A 16,563-nucleotide genomic window follows, 5' to 3' on the forward strand; every position below is an offset into this window, starting at 1 on the left:
CCCTTCCCGAGATAGATCTCTGTCCCAACCTCTTTTGTCACCCTTTTAATCTTTTATACTTTTTCCTACCTCCTTCTGAGGACAATGGGCTGCTTTTCTGGGTGCCTGATATCCTCTGCCAGCATTGAGAAGTTGTTTTGTGGAATTTCTCTGCGTTCAAATGTTCTTTTGATGAATTTGTTGGGGAGAAAGTGGTCTCCCCATCCTATTCCTCTGCCATCTTCAGAGTGTGCTTGTGTTTGTTTTTAATTTCATTTTCCTACATCTTCATGTTTATGATGGTGTGGGTTGAAAATTTGTTCTGTCACTCAGTCGTGTCTGACTCTGCAACCCCATGGACTGCAGCAAGTCAGGCTTCCCTGTCCTTCACCATCTCCCAGCGATTGCTCAAACTCATGTCCGTTGAGTTGGTGGTACCATCTAATCATCTTATCCTCTGTTATCCCCTTCTTTTCCTGCCTTCGATCTTCCTCACCATCAGTCTTTAAAAATTACATGTGCTGGCAAGACAGCTAAAACTAATGTAAAACTTAAGACAACACAGACTTTAAAAGACAACCTGGTGTCTTTTATTTCCTATTTCCTATACTTCTCCATCCAACTGTTACAGCAAACAAAGGAGGTGTGAGAGGGTGGTCACATCCCAGGTCTCAGGGACATCCTTGGGCACATCCCAAGTGTGTGTTCTAGCTTCATACAGAAAAGAATTCAAGAGTGAGCTATGGTAAAACAAAAAAGGGTTTATTCAGGGAGACATACACCTCATAGACAGACAGTGGGCCATCTCAGCTGGCAAGAGGTACCAGAGGGCAGGGTTGTCAGTTCCTTATAGGGTGGATGATTCCATAGGTTAATGAGTGGAAGGAGTATTTCAGTTATCTTAGGGGCAGAGACTGCCATGAATTGGGGCCAATGTTTACTCTTTGATCTTCATGGTCACCCTTGGAACTGCCATGGTGCCTGCGGGTGTGTCATTTACCAGATGATGTATTACAATGAGTGTATACTGTGGCTCAAGTTCCAATGGAAGTTGACTTTAGGATGGACTGGTTGGATCTCCTTGAAGTCCAAGGGACTCTCAGGAGTCTTCTCCAACACCACACTTCAAAAGCATCAATTCTTCGGTGCTCAGCTTTCTTCACAGTCCAACTCTCACATCCATACATGACCACTGAATAAACCATAGCCTTGACTAGATGGACCTTTGTTGGCAAAGTAATGTCTCTGCTTTTGAAAATGCTATCTAGGTTGGCCATAACTTTCCTTCCAAGGAGTAAGAGTCTTTTAATTTCATGGCTGCAATCACCATCTGCAGTGATTTTGGATCCCAAAAAATTAAAGTTTGACACTGTTTCCATTGTTTCCCCATCTATTTCCCATGAAGTGATGAGGCCAGATGCCATGATCTTCGTTTTCTGAATGTTGAGCTTTAAGCCAACTTTTTCACTCAGGAGTGTGTAGATGGTACTTAAATGCCATTGGATTTCCTCACATGGATAATTCTCACTCGAGGGATTTCTCCTCATGTGACTTGGCTTGTAGTGGGACTCCATGGAGGGAACTCCACTTGGTTGCCTCTGCTCAGGTACTCTTCTGAGTCCCCTGACTCAGATAAGGCCATTTTTTATGTTTGTGGATTGGCTTGGATTTTGCTACTTTGAGAATGCAGGTCCCACATGTAGGTGGTCCTGAGCCAAGATTCCAATTATATGATTCCAGCCTGGGAAGACTAACTCTCTCTTCTTGCTGAGAACCTGGGAGAGTGCAAGGACACTCAGATTCTTGTTTGTGGATGACAGTTAAGTCCTGGCTCCAGCTCCAGGTTCTCATTAAATGCCAGGCCTGTGGGCTTTTATTATTATTATTATTTGCATTTTATTTATTTTTTTAAATTTTATTTTATTTTTAAACTTTACAATATTGTATTAGTTTTGCAAAAATATGGAACGCTTCACGAATTTGCATGTCATCCTTGCGCAGGGGCCATGCTAATCTTCTCTGTTCCAATTTTAGTATATGTGCTGCCGAAGTGAGCACCTGTGGGCTTTTAAACACCAGCTTCTACAGCCCATCTCTGGTCCTCTTGAAGGCCACGTAACCTTAGCTACTGCTCTATATCCAACACCTAGGGAATTCCCTCTTCCTGTCTTTTTAAAAAAATGGTATTATTTATTTACTTTTGGCCTTAGGGGCACACATGATCTTGCATTGTGGCTTTGGGCTTTTCTCTAGTTGAGGAGAGCGGGCTTAGTTGTCCTGTGGCATGTGGGATCCTAGCTCCTTGACCAGGGATTGAACCCAGGTCCTCTGCATTGGAAGGCGAATTCTTAACCACTGGCACACCAGGGAATTCCCTTTTTCTTGCCTTTGAGACATGTATTCTTAAACTATTTGAATACCCAAATATTGTAAATAAATTCTGTCTAGCATTACTATGTTTTAGGCATGGGAGGGAGTATTTTAGAATGTGCTTCATCAATCATCTTGACCTAAAACTTTAATAGAAGTTATTTTTAGTAAAATACATTTTTTATGTTAATTTTGTAAATTTATCTTTACTCATTCTTTTATTTTTCTGGCAGATTCAAGATGTTTCTTTGTCTTGCTTTTAGATGTATAATCATATGATATGTAAATAATGACAGCTTTGTTTATTAATTACATGTTTAAATTCCATCCTTTTCTAATTGCACTGGCAGGAAGTTCTAGAGCAATATCCAATAATAATGGTGCTATCAGACCCCCTCTTGTATCTGACTTTGTTAGACATGCCTTTAGTGTTTTAGCATTAAACACATTCCAGCTTTGGTGTTTGGAGAAGGAAATGGCAACCTACTCCAGTGTTCTTGCCTGGAGAATCCCATGGACAGAGGAGCCTGGTAGGCAGTTTTGGTTCTGAGAAATGTTTTCCTTATGATAAGGGAACACCCCTACATTTTCATTTTATTAAGAGGTTTATAAGAAATGTGGGGAGGAGTTTTATGAAATGCATTTTCAACATTCCTAAAGGCAATCAGATCATTCTTGTCTTTTGACCTATTGAAAATTAGTTTATACTGTTAAATTTCCTAATATGGAACCATCCTTAATTTCTTGATTTATGAAATGAACCTCACTTGGTCTTGGTGTGTTACTCTTTTAATGTATTTCTGGCTTCATTTGAGATATGTATATATATATATATATAATTTATATGTGGAGATATACATTTTAAAACTTTTCTTTTTCATTTCTATTTAGAAGCAAAAGTAGTTTGTAGCTTTTTTCAAAATTAGGTTATTAGATTAAAGATTTACCAATTTTAAATAAGGAATTAAGATATTTCCCATATGTCTCTGCTCTTGAATAGTTGAAACAGCATCAGAAGTATCTGTTTGTTCAGTATTTGAAAGATTCACAGGAAATCATCTGGGATGAGGGTTTTTGAGAAGAATTTTCTTAATTTCTTCTATGTCATTAATTTCTTTAGGTTTTCCATGTCTTTCTAATCTAATTTTGGTAAGATATATTTTCATAGAAGAGCATCAATTTTATTTGTTTCCAATAAACTAATTATAATAGCACATAATAGTCTCACATGTATCTATCCTTCCTCTGTATATGGGACAAGTCTCTCTTTGGCATAATTTTGTATTGTTGTGCTTTTTCCTCTTGTTTCTTTCTTCTGTGTTGTGAGGTTCCAACATCCACATTTTTCAGCAATCCAGATTTTAAAATTACAAAGTTATGGCTTTTAGAGTTGTGTTTTTGTTTTCTTAATCATTAATTTCTGCTCTTACCTTACTGTCTCCTTATTCTGCCTTTTAGAGATTTATTTGACTTTTTCTAACTTCTTGAAATAGTAATAGGTGAATCTTGTATGCTTTGTTTTTATTTTTTGCTTTGGTTTCACCAAGGGGCATGCAGGACCTTAGTTCTCCAACCAGGGGTCAAACTCATGAACCCTCCTTTGGAAGCACAGGGTTTTAACCACTGGACTGCCAGGGCATTCCCCTTCATGTATTTTTTTTCCCTTAATGGCAGTAATATAACTAGGTTTTTCTGTGAAGTACCTTCTGTTGAACTTCCAGGCTATTACACTCACTGGATATAGCCTTTGGGATTTATTATATGTTTATTACATTTATTATAAGCACTTCTCAAGAGACTTTGGTACCTTAAACCCAAGGGATGAGACAAGAACACTCAGTGAGATTTGAATATGCAGAAATTGGACATGAAAATATTGTAATAACTGAGAAAAAATTGTAAGAAATTCTCAGATGTAGGGAAAGTTTAGATGTATTGTCTAGGTGGAAGGTATGGCAATAGGCAGGTAGCAGACATTTGGAGGGCCTTCCCTGGTGGCTCAGCAGTAAAGAAGCTGCTTGCAATGCAAGGGCTGCTGGAGAAACAGGTTGGATCCCTGGGGTGAGAAGATCCCCTGGAGGAGGCCATCAGAAACCCACTCCAGTATTCTGGCCTGGAGAATGCCATGGATAGAAGAGCCTGATGAGCTACAGTTCACAGAGTCGCAAAGAGTTGCACACGACTGAAGCAACTTAGCACACATGTAGACATTTGGAAGCCAGACCAACTGGATCTTGAATCCAAGGCTAAAGTTGACGGATTTCTGTAGGCTGAGGGAGGTCCTTGATGGTGGGCTTTTTAAGAGTAGAATGCTGCAAACTCAGAACGGATTGTGGAAGATGCTAGGACTAGGGTGCCAGATGCAGTAGACAGGGCAGGATGCCAGGGACGCCTGCATGATCAGAAATCAAGGCAGCTGGCATGAATGGATGAACGGGGCTCAGAAGATCAGGGCAGAGAAGCACGATTGAAGTGGTATGCATGAAAGTAATCACAGAAGTCTTTAGTGTTCTAAGGGAGTGGAGGGAAGAGAGGAAGAGTCAAGGATTAAACTGTATATAAAGGGATTTAAAGACAGGAGTCTGAGAAGGGGATCTGGAGGAGGAGACCATGGAGAGCAGTCATGGAAGCTGAGGGGCAGAGCTGCGCTGAGCTACAAGGAAGCGAAGCTGAACACGGGTGAAGGAGGGTGGGCTGGAGGTGAAGACACCCCTTTCTAGAGGATGCCCTCACTGCTAATACTAAACTGGTGAGGGTTAGAGAGCAGAATGGAAGCACTGGTGGGAAGTAAATTCTGAAGAGAATGGGCTCTTCACCCTTCAGATCTTTTCATTTTATTCACAATTAACAAACAAAATTAATTAGAGAATTGTTGTTGCTGTTGTTGGGACTAGGAGGTCAAACTTCACCTTACCTGTCTGGGTAGCATGTGTTCAGTGGAAGATATTAAATGATGTCTTTTGTCAAAGAGAAATAGACCTGAAAAAATAAATAAAACCAAGGAGATGTCCTAGTTTTAGAAAAGATTTTCTACAAATTTATTTTAAACAGAGGTCTGTCAGAGTACTAAAATATTATTTGATTTCAAAGACTATGGATATGCTGAACTTTTCAATGATATGATGTGCAAGGGATGCCTTATAGGCCCTCAATCAATGTTAGTTATGCCCCCCAACCACCTCCCACTCCCAATACATATCTATGCAAATAAGGCCTTGTGTTTGTTCAGAGGGAGCTTCTGGGCAGATCTCCTGCTCCTGGAGGGCTGTGGAAAAGGTCCCCTGTGCAGTCTTTTGTGACTTGACTACCAGCAAATCTTCACATTGGCTGTGGTGGACTCTGTGACAAAAAAGGGAGGCCTAACCAGATTTTAGACCCCTATGAACCCCATAATTGAGTCAAGCCTATGCCATGGTCAGAGGAGAGGGAATGTGGAGGAAAAAGACCAATGGGCTTCCTATGGGGCCAGTGACAAAAAGTCAATGCCAAGAGAACAGTGTGCATATATTCAAATGACATTATTGTGTTATATGGTTATGAGAACAAAGGTTTCCCATTGCAAGATTATTTTTTAGCATCCTGATAAGCAACTGATCATGTCCGGGTCCACCAGCTCGGCACATCCCCCACTGTCGCCTTTCTCAGGTGGGCCACCTGACTTGAGAGAACCGAAAGCATGTAAAACCACACAGTGTCTACAGTAACAGAATTATCCTATTCCACTCTCTGCATCAATAACAGTTGACTATTTCAGGGACCTCTTGCCCACAAGATGAAAGGTGAAACTATTGCTTATTTCTAAAAGTTTCCAAAAAAAGTGATTTAAATGATCATTCAGTTTTTCAACAGAAAATGTCAACTGACAGTATATTTCCCAAGATTCTCTGAACACTTGCTGCTTCTCTTGTGGTGATCATCAATCTTAAACTCTTATTTCATGATCCTTAACCAATCCTAATCAAGCCCTTCCTTGAAAATGCTTCTGAAACTAGACTCCAAAGCATTTTAGCCATCCCAACTTTGCCTTCTCCTCTCAAGACACTATGAAGATTCTGTCCTACTGAAAAAAAAAAAAAGAACTCAGTCTTGTCTTAACAACAAACCGTCCCGCTGCTCTTTGGGGGAAAGGCAGCATTTGATAATCTCATCTGACTTCTCCACCTCCCCACAAGTTCTGAAAGCCATTCAGAATTCAGACAAAGGTGATATGGGTTAGAGGTGCTTTGGTCAAGCAGGACAAAGACCTTATTCTATCTTCAACATGCATAAACCTAGGTGATCCACCTGGCCCTACATGTATATTCAATGTATTGTTGCTGGTGCTACTCCTCAGTCACTCAGTCTTGTCTGACTCTTTGCGACCCCAAGGACTGTAGCCTGCCAGGCTCCTCTGTCCATAGAATTTTCCAAGGAGGAATACTTGAGTGGGCAATTAACATAATGGTTATAAAGCCTTTTAATGAAAAGATATCATTTACTGTTGAGGTCCTTTAATGGACCGGAACCTGATGGTCCGGAGTCTACCGATAAGAAAGTAAGGAGAGAGAAAGAGGCTGATATTCCTCCGTTTATGCAGAAAGCCAATAAAGCCCCTGCACGTGGCTTGCTCTGTTCACAAAGGCCTCAGCCACCTCTCGACAGGGTGAATGTGCAGAGCGCCTTCTAAAGAGGGTCTTAGAAGCCCAGGCAGGAAAGTGAACACAGAGGACCTCTGTGCTCCAAAGAAATAGCCTGAGAGAGAGAGAAAGAAAGCAAGACGCGGGGACCAAAGCTCTGATGGAGCAAAGGTGTTTTAATCAACATGGTGTGGACATATATACTGTAGTTATTCTCAGCAAAGATAAAGATTAAAATTCCAGACTTACAAAACATAGGTGATCCATATTAAAGAGAGAGAGAGCTGTAAATAATCACTTTTACCATATGGTTCATAAAAAGGAAGAGGGTACTTATCACCATATAGAAAAACTAATGAAGGAAATGCCTGGATTCCTCGGCCCCCGGGAGAGGCTTGCCTCTCCTCTTAATACTTGAATATTCAGGAATTAATAAGGAACAGAGAATTCCTGACAGATCCAAAACAGTACACAGGAAGCCCCCTGTTAAATGCTTCCTGAAAATTCCCCTTGTTTTATTATATTTGTAAAAAAAAAAAAAAAAGTCCTGAGCAAATGAGTTTGGTTAGTATTAACCAACCTTATAGAAAGGCGACAGTAAACAACAAATATAATTATCAAGACAATTGCCAAAGTTACAGTTCTAGATCCGATTCTGTGGGTAATACTTTGAAACCATCCTCGTGGGTCTAGCCCAGATAATTTGTTCAGCTAAAGTTTCCAAATTAGGGGAAGAAGGCAGATTTTTAGAAAAAGTTTTAAAGATTTCCTTTTGCAGTAAATGTACATTCAGAGAGGCATTATCATGTATATTTTGTAAATGAAATTTGATTTGTTCCCAGTTGTAGGCACTATGACTGAATTGAACAGGAGTAACACAAAATTGAGTAGCTTAAAGAAATAGAGGAGTTAAAACAAGTATATCAGTTCAGTTCAGTTCAGTTCAGTCGCTCAGTTGTGTCCGACTCTTTGCGACCCCATGAATCGCAGCACACCAGGCCTCCCTGTCCATCACCAACCCCCGGAGTTCACTCAGACTCACGTCCATCGAGTCAGTGATGGCATCCAGCCATCTCATCCTCTGTCGTCCTCTTCTCCTCCTGCCCTCAATCCCTCCCAGCATCAGAGTCTTTTCCAGTGAGTCAACTCTTCGCATGAGGTGGCCAAAGTACTGGAGTTTCCGCTTTAGCATCATTACTTCCAAAGAAATCCCAGGGCTGATCTCCTTCACAAGTATATAGTTTGCACTTAATACAAGTTACAGAATGTAAAGTCTTATTAAATTTTAAATTTCCTATGGCTATAACAAAAGGGGGTGGGACACAGGCCTGTATAAAATATGACTGATTATAGCGAAAGAAATAGTTACTAAAACCACAACAGGTCTCTGTGAAATGTCTGGCCCAAGTTCCAAATTTTTCTGTGTTTGCAGCAAGTTTCCAAACGTCCCATTGTTCAGGCCCAATTTGTTTATAGAGAATGATTCAAAGAGGAGGAGGGGTGCCATTGCACCCTCAAGCCAGCCAAGAAGTCCTTTGTCATGGTAATATTTCATTAGTAACCATTTTTTTAGTGTTTTTTGTTTTTCCCCTAACTCTTTCCCTAAAGTTTTAGTAGTGTAAACATGGTTCACAGTAAATAACCCAAACAACGTCCGAAGGTCTTTTGGAGGCGGGACGAAAACCCAAGTTTGTTGGCTGATGTTAATGCGTAGTACTGCTGGGCCCATGCACAAGGGAAGGACTTCATAGCCTAAAGAAATGTTAATTAGTGTTCCTTCCTCCCCAAGGTGTGATGGCTCCTTCACGTTCTAGGGAGGGAGCATATGTATAGAGTCATTAATTGAAAAGATTGGTCCTCTCTCTGTCCATTCAACCATCTGTAATAGAGGAGGGTTGGGTATTTGTTGAGCTCAAGCTGGAGGGGGGGGCGGGGGTTGGGGGGATAGGGGTGGGCAGCTACAGGGCAAAAAACTGAGCATTGCCAGGAGAATGTATTCAGGACTCCGAGGCAATTCCTGTTGAGAGACCAAATTTTCAGCTCGATTAGTAAGGGTTTTTATTTGTCCCTAAGTGGGGAGATCATAGGGGTGATGCTGCCGAGGGTGGTGTTTTCTGGAGATCTTTAGAGCGGACATAGCCCATACTGGAGTTTTTTCTTCCTGGGGTTCTTGTTGTTTCATCTCCACTTTGAATGCCAAGGGCCCCTTCGGGTCGAATCTTTCGAAGAGGTTAAAAACAATTTTTTTAAAAAACAAAACTGTATTAACAATAGTTATAGGTTTAGAAAATATCTTATGTTGGAATCTAGTAAAGTTTGCTTTAGATAAGGTAGACAGTGGTGTGTCTGTGTATACCCTCTTTTTAAAAATTTTTATTTGCAACTTTAGTGTGTGATGTGTTCTTTTGACTATATCTTGTGTCTGTGGATTATAAGGAATACCTGTAATATGTTTAATAGAAAAAGATTGTAAAAAATGTTTAAAGCATCTAGAAATACAGGCAGGGTATAACATGTTGTGTAGCCTCACCGCGAAGAGGTGTGGCCCAGATAAAAGAGGAATTTGTGTCTATACAGACGTGTAGGAAAGAAAATGGAGGAAGTTCAGGGCACTGAGTTACATCCATTTGCCATAGTTCATTCAGTTGCAAACCGTGAGGATTAATACCTTGTGCGATGGGTCGAAGATTACCAGTCTACAAGTAGAGCAATTACTAATAATTTCTTTAGCCTGGCAGTATGGGATTTTCCATAGCTGGTGTAGGGAGCCAGCAATGTTATGCAACAGAGCATGCTGTTCCTCTGGAGTAGCAAAGGAAACCAGTTTATCAGCTTGTTCATTATCATAAGTCATGAGGCCCGGAAGACAAGAATGTGTTCGAATATGTGTAATAAAATGGGAGAATTGCCGTTTTTAACATCAGATTGTAGTTCCAAAAAGAATTGTTGTATAATAGGTTGATTGGGATTTACGGTGGAGGTTTCTATATTTTTAAACACAAAAACAGACTATGTAGACTCAGAGACTATATTAATGGGGTAAGTGAAAGTGAAGTTGCTAAGTCGTGTCTGACTCCTGGCGACCCCATGGACGATAGCCTACAAGAATGTAGGCAAATAACTTAAATAAGAGCATATAATTCATTTTCTTGGGCAGAATGAAATTTAGTATAAAAGACTTTATATTCCTTAAGAGACCAGAATGAAGCTTAGGCGTTTTTAGTCTCATCTATAGTTTTGCCAAGACAACACACTGGTCATAGCAAACACCCTCTTCCAACAACACAAGAGAAGACTCTACACATGGACATCACCAGATGATCAACACCGAAATCAGATTGATTATATTCTTTGCAGCCAAAGACAGAGAAGCTCTATACAGTCAGTAAAAACAAGACTGGGAGCTGACTGTGGCTCAGATTGTGAACTCCTTATTGCCAAATTCAGACTGAAATTGAAGAAAGTAGGGAAAACCACTAGACCATTCAAGTATGACCTAAATCAAATCCCTTATGATTATACAGTGGAAGTGAGAAATAGATTTAAGCGACTAGATCTGATAGATAGAGTGCCTTATGAACTATGGACAGAAGTTCGTGACATTGTACAGGAGATAGGGATCAAGAACACCCCCATGGAAAAGAAAGGCAAAAAGCAAAATGGCTGTCTGGGGAGGCCTTACACATAGCTGTGAAAAGAAGAGAAGTGAAAAGCAAAGGAGAAAAAGATATAAGCATCTGAATGCAGAGTTCCAAAGAATAGCAAGGAGAGATAAAAAAGCCTTCCTCAGTGATCAATGCAAAGAAATAGAGGAAAACAACAGAATGGAAAAGACTAGAGATCTCTTCAAGAAAATGAGAGATACTGAGGGAACATTTCATGCAAAGATGGGCTCAGTCAAGGACAGAAATGGTATGAACCTAACATAAGCAGAAGATATTAAGAAGAGGTGGCAAGAATACACAGATCAGATCAGTCACTCAGTCGTGTCTGACACTTTGTGACCCCATGAATTGCAGCACGCCAGGCCTCCCTGTCCATCACCAACTCCCAGAGTTCACTCAGACTTACGTCCATCGAGTCAGTGATGTCATCCAGGCCATCTCATACTCTGTCGTCCCCTTCTCCTCTTGCGCCCAATCCCTCCCAGCATCAGAGTCTTTTCCAATGAGTCAACTCTTCACATGAGGTGGCCAAAGGACTGGAGTTTCAGCTTTAGCATCATTCCTTCCAAAGAAATCCCAGGGCTGATCTCCTTCAGAATGGACTGGTTGGATCTCCTTGCAGTCCAAAGGACTCTCAAGAGTCTTCTCCAACACCACAGTTCAAAAGCATCAATTCTTCGGTGCTCAGCCTTCTCCACAGTCCAACTCTCACATCCATACATGACCAATGGAAAAACCATAGCCTTGACTAGATGGACCTTTGTTGGCAAAGTAATGTCTCTGCTTTTGAATATGCTATCTAGGTTGGTCATAACTTTCCTTCCAAGGAGTAAGCGTCTTTTAATTTCATGGCTGCAGTCACCATCTGCAGTGATTTGGGAGCCCAGAAAAATAAAGTCTGACACTGTTTCCACTGTTTCCCCATCTATTTCCCGTGAAGTGGTGAAACCGGATGCCATGATCTTCGTTTTCTGAATGTTGAGCTTTAAGCCAACTTTTTCACTCTCCTCTTTCACTTTCATCAAGAGGCTTTTGAGTTCCTCTTGACTTTCTGCCATAAGGGTAGTGTCATCTGCATATCTGAGATTATTGATATTTCTCCTGGCAATCTTGATTCCAGCTTGTGTTTCTTCCAGTCCAGCGTTTCTCATGATGTACTCTGCATAGAAGTTAAATAAACAGGGTGACAAATATACAGCCTTGACGAACTCCTTTTCCTATTTGGAACCAGTCTGTTGTTCCATGTCCAGTTCTAACTGTTGCTTCCTGACCTGCATACAGATTTTCAAGAGGCAGATCAGGTGGTCTGGTATTTCCATCTCTTTCAGAACTGTCCACAGTTTATAGTGATCCACACAGTCAAAGGCTTTGGCATAGTCAATAAAGCAGAAATAGATGTTTTTCTGGAACTCTCTTGCTTTTTCAATGATCCAGCAGATGTTCGCAATTTGATCTCTGGTTCCTCTGCCTTTTCTAAAATCAGCTTGAACATCTGGAAGTTCACGGTTCACATATTGCTGAAGCCTGGCTTGGAGAAATTTGAGCATTACTTTACTAGCATGTGAGATGAGTGCAATTATGTGGTAGTTTGAGCATTCTTTTGCATTGCCTTTCTTTGGGATTGGAATGAAAACTGACCTTTTCGAGTCCTGTGGCCACTGCTGAGTTTTCCAAATTTGCTGGCATATTGAGTGCAGCACTTTCACAGCATCATCTTTCAGGATTTGGAATAGCTCAACTGGAATTCCATCACCTCCACTAGCTTTGCTCATAGTGATGCTCTCCAAGGCCCACTTGACTTCACATTCCAGGTGTCTGGCTCTAGGTCAGAGATCACACCATCGTGATTATCTGGGTCGTGAAGATCTTTTTTGTACAGTTCTTCTGTGTATTCTTGCCGTCTCTTCTTAATATCTTCTGCTTCTGTTAGGTCCATACCATTTCTGTCCTTTATCGAGCTCATCTTTGCATGAAATGTTCCTTTGGTATCTCTGATTTTCTTGAAGAGATCCCTAGTCTTTCCCATTCTATTGTTTTCCTCTATTTCTTTGCATTGATCGCTGAAGAAGGCTTTCTTATCTCTTCTTGCTATTCTTTGGAACTCTGCATTTAGATGTTTACATTTTTCCTTTTCTCCTTTGGTTTTCACTTCTCTTCTTTTCACAGCTATTTGTAAGGCCTCCCCAGACAGCCATTTTGCTTTTTTGCATTTCTTTTCTATGGGAATGGTCTTGATCCCTGTCTCCTGTACAATGTCACGAACCTCATTCCATAGTTCATCAGGCACTCTATCTATCAGATGTAGGCCCTTAAATCTATTTCTCAGTTGCACTGTATAATCATAAGGGATTTGATTTAGGTCATACCTGAATGGTCTAGTGGTTTTCCCTACTTTCTTCAATTTAAGTCTGAATTTGGCAATAAGGAGTTCATGGTCTGAGCCACAGTCAGCTCCCAGTTTTGTTTTTGCTGACTGTATAGAGCTTCTCCATCTTTGGCTGCAAAGAATATAATCAATCTGATTTCGGTGAAGAGCTGTACAAAAATGATCTTCGCGACCAAGATAATTACGATGGTGTGATCACTCAACTAGAGCCAGACATCCTGGAATGTGAAGTCAAATGGGCCTTAGAAAGCATCACTATGAACAAAGCTAGTGGAGGTGATGGAATTCCAGTTGAGCTGTTTCAAATCCTGAAAGATTATGCTGTGAAAGTGCTGCACTCGATATGCCAGCAAATTTGGAAAACTCAGCAGTGGCCACAGGATTGGAAAAGGTCAGTGTGCATTACAATCCCAAAGAAATGCAATGCCAAACAATGCTCAAACTACTGCACAATTGCACTCATCTCACACGCTAGTAAAGTAATGCTCAAATTTCTCCAAGCCAGGCTTCAGCAATATGTGAACCGTGAACTTCCAGATGTTCAAGCTGGTTTTAGAAAAGGCAGAGGAACAAGAGATCAAATTGTGAACATCCACTGGGTCGTCGAAAAAGCAAGAGAGTTCCAGAAAAACATCTATTTCTGCTTTATTGACTATGCCAAAGCCTTTGACTGTGTGGATCACAGTAAACTGTGGACAATTCTGAAAGAGATGGGAATACCAGAGCACCTGACCTGCCTCTTGAGAAACCTGTATGCAGGTCAGGAAGCAACAGTTAGAACTGGACATGGAACAACAGACTGGTTCCAAATAGGAAAAGGAGTTCGTCAAGGCTGTATACTGTCACCTTGCTTGTTTAACTTATATGCAGAGTACATCATGAGAAACGCTGGGCTGGAAGAAGCACAAGCTGGAATCAAGATTGCCGGGAGATATATCAATAACCTCAGATATGCAGATGACACCACCCTTATGGCAGAAAGTGAAGAGAAACTAAAAAACCTCTTAATGAAAGTGAAAGAGGAGAGTGAAAAAGTTGGCTTAAAGCTCAACATTCAGAAAACGAAGATCATGGCATCTGGTCCCATCACTTCATTGGAAATAGCTGGGGAAACAGTGGAAATAGAGTCAGACTCTATTTTTTTGGGCTCCCAAATCACTGCAATTGGTGATTGCAGCCATGATATTAAGAGACGCTTACTCCTTGGAAGGAAAGTTATGACCAACCTAGATAGCATATTGAAAAGCAGAGACATTACTTTGCCAACAAAGGTCCATCTAGTCAAGGCTATGGTTTTTCCAGTGGTCATGTATGGATGTGAGAGTTGGACTGTGAAGAAAGCTGAGCACTGAAAAATTGATGCTTTTGAACTGTGGTGTTGGAGAAGACTCTTGAGAGTCCCTTGGACTGCAAGAAGAATCAACCAGTCCAGCCTAAAATCACATCCATTAGAACTTGAGCCACAGTATACCCTCATTGTATACATCATCTGGTACATTATTACTATTACTCAGTCAGTTGTGTCTGACTCTTCGCGACCTCATGGACTATAGCCCACAAGGCTCCTCTGTCCATGGGACTCTCCAGGCAAGAATACTGGAGTGGGTTGCTATTTCCTTCTCTGGGGGATCTTTTGACCCAGAGATCGAACCCCGGTCTCCCGCACTGCAGGCAGATTCTTTACCATCTGGGCCACCAGGGAAGCCCAGATTATTCTATTAAAAATATAATTATTTTTAATAGAGTTTATCTAAAAGTTTTTCTCTCATTTACATATATATGTGTGTGTGTGTATATATATATATATATATATATATATATATATAAAGAGTTACCTTTTTGTTGACAAATTAATTTACCTTAAACCTAGACATAATAAAAGTATTATATAATGTTGATGACTTAAGACATGTCCTAATTAGATTAGCAAACAATTATATTAAATTATGTTTATACTTAAATAAACATTATATTTAATATTAAGTATTTTTTAGTTTACATGAATTTGAATTTAAATAGAGCTCATTAACTGCATATTATCTAAAAACAAAGCTGGTATATTGATGGCAGCACCGCTGGATGTTGAGGGTTTGAGGAAAAATATTGGAATTTGCCCCAGATTTTTGATGAAGGGGACCTGGGGGGTCCCCATTTGGAGTTTCTCGGAATAGGTTTCCTTTTAATGTCAAAAATAGATTTACAGTCTTTGGCCCAATATATTCCTCTACGGCAGCGAGGGCAGATTTTTGGAGGTTTTTTATTTTTATTTTTTTCTTTTTCTTTTTTTTTTAAGCTTTCTTAGGGCAGTCCCTTTAAAAATGGTTCTTATTTCCACGTATAAAGCATCCTTCATTTCCCTTTCTTAAGGGAGCAACCATTGTTTCAGCTACCATTTGCATCTTTTGAGTTTCTAATCCTAGATTGCGACAAGCCTTCAAATAATCAGTAATAGTCCCTGTCTCACGAATTGGAGCTATAGCTTTTTGACATTCCTGATTTGCATTTTCATAAGCAAGTAATTTCTCTAGTTGCCTTTTGGCTTCTTCTCCAATTACAGTATGGGAAATAGCAGTTTGTAATCTAGCTAAAAAACCAGCATACATTTCCCTAAGTTCCTGAACAGTAAATAAGTGATGAAGTAAAATAGAAAAGTGATGGGGCTTTCCAGCCATTTTACCCATGTCTTAGTACTTACTGGCCTTAATAGGCCCTGGGGTCACTCCATCCGAATCTGCCTACGTGTACCAAGCTCCTGTTCTGGGCGCCACTTGTTGAGGTCCTTTAATGGATCGGAACCTGGTGGTCCAGAGTCGACGATAAGAAAGTAAAGTAGAGAAAAAGAGGCTGATATTCCTTGGTTTATGCAGAAAGCCAATAAAGCCCCTGCATGGGACTTGCTTTGTTCATGAAGGCCTCAGGCGCCCTCTCAACGGGGTGAAGGTGCAGAGCACCTTCTCGAGAGGGTCTTAGAAGCCCAGGCAGGAAAGTGAACACAGAGGACCTCTGTGCTCCAAAGAAATAGCCTGAGAGAGAGAGAGAGAGAAAGAAAGCAAGACACAGGGACCAAAGCTCTGATGGAGCAAAGGTGTTTTAATCAACATGGTGTGGGCATATATATTGTAGTTATTCTCAGCAAAGATAAAGATTAAAATTCCAGACTTACAAAACATAGGCGATCCATATTAAAGAGAGAGAGAGTTGCAAATAATCACTTTTACCATATGGTTCATAAAAAGGAAGAGGGTACTTGTCACAGTATAGAAAAACTAAAGAAGGAAATGCCTAGATTCCTCAGCCCTGGGAGAGGCTTGCCTCTCCTCTTAATACCTGAATATTCAGGAATTAATAAGGAACAGAGAATTCCTGACAGATCCAAAACAGTACACAGGAAGCCCCCTGTTAAATGCTTCCTGACAATTTACTAGGAGACATACAGAAAATAAAATTCATTGTGCTCTAAAATTATGCAAGGGACATAATTCGTCATTTAAAAAAAATAATGTTCTAATAACAGCTATGGTGTTTCAGTGGTATATTAGGTGTTATT

At 40.4% G+C, this 16,563-nt stretch overlaps 1 non-coding gene across 1 annotated transcript; it reads right to left on the minus strand.

Annotated features, from left to right (window-relative positions):
- Window positions 1–1,935: 1,935 nt before the first annotated feature.
- On the minus strand, window positions 1,936–2,037 carry LOC138987384 (U6 spliceosomal RNA). Its single transcript, XR_011463859.1, has one exon. It is a non-coding gene; the product is annotated as a U6 spliceosomal RNA (small nuclear RNA).
- Window positions 2,038–16,563: the final 14,526 nt, after the last annotated feature.

This window comes from Bos mutus, chromosome 3 (assembly GCF_027580195.1).
Source record: "Bos mutus isolate GX-2022 chromosome 3, NWIPB_WYAK_1.1, whole genome shotgun sequence".
NCBI classification, from domain to species: Eukaryota; Metazoa; Chordata; class Mammalia; order Artiodactyla; family Bovidae; genus Bos; species Bos mutus.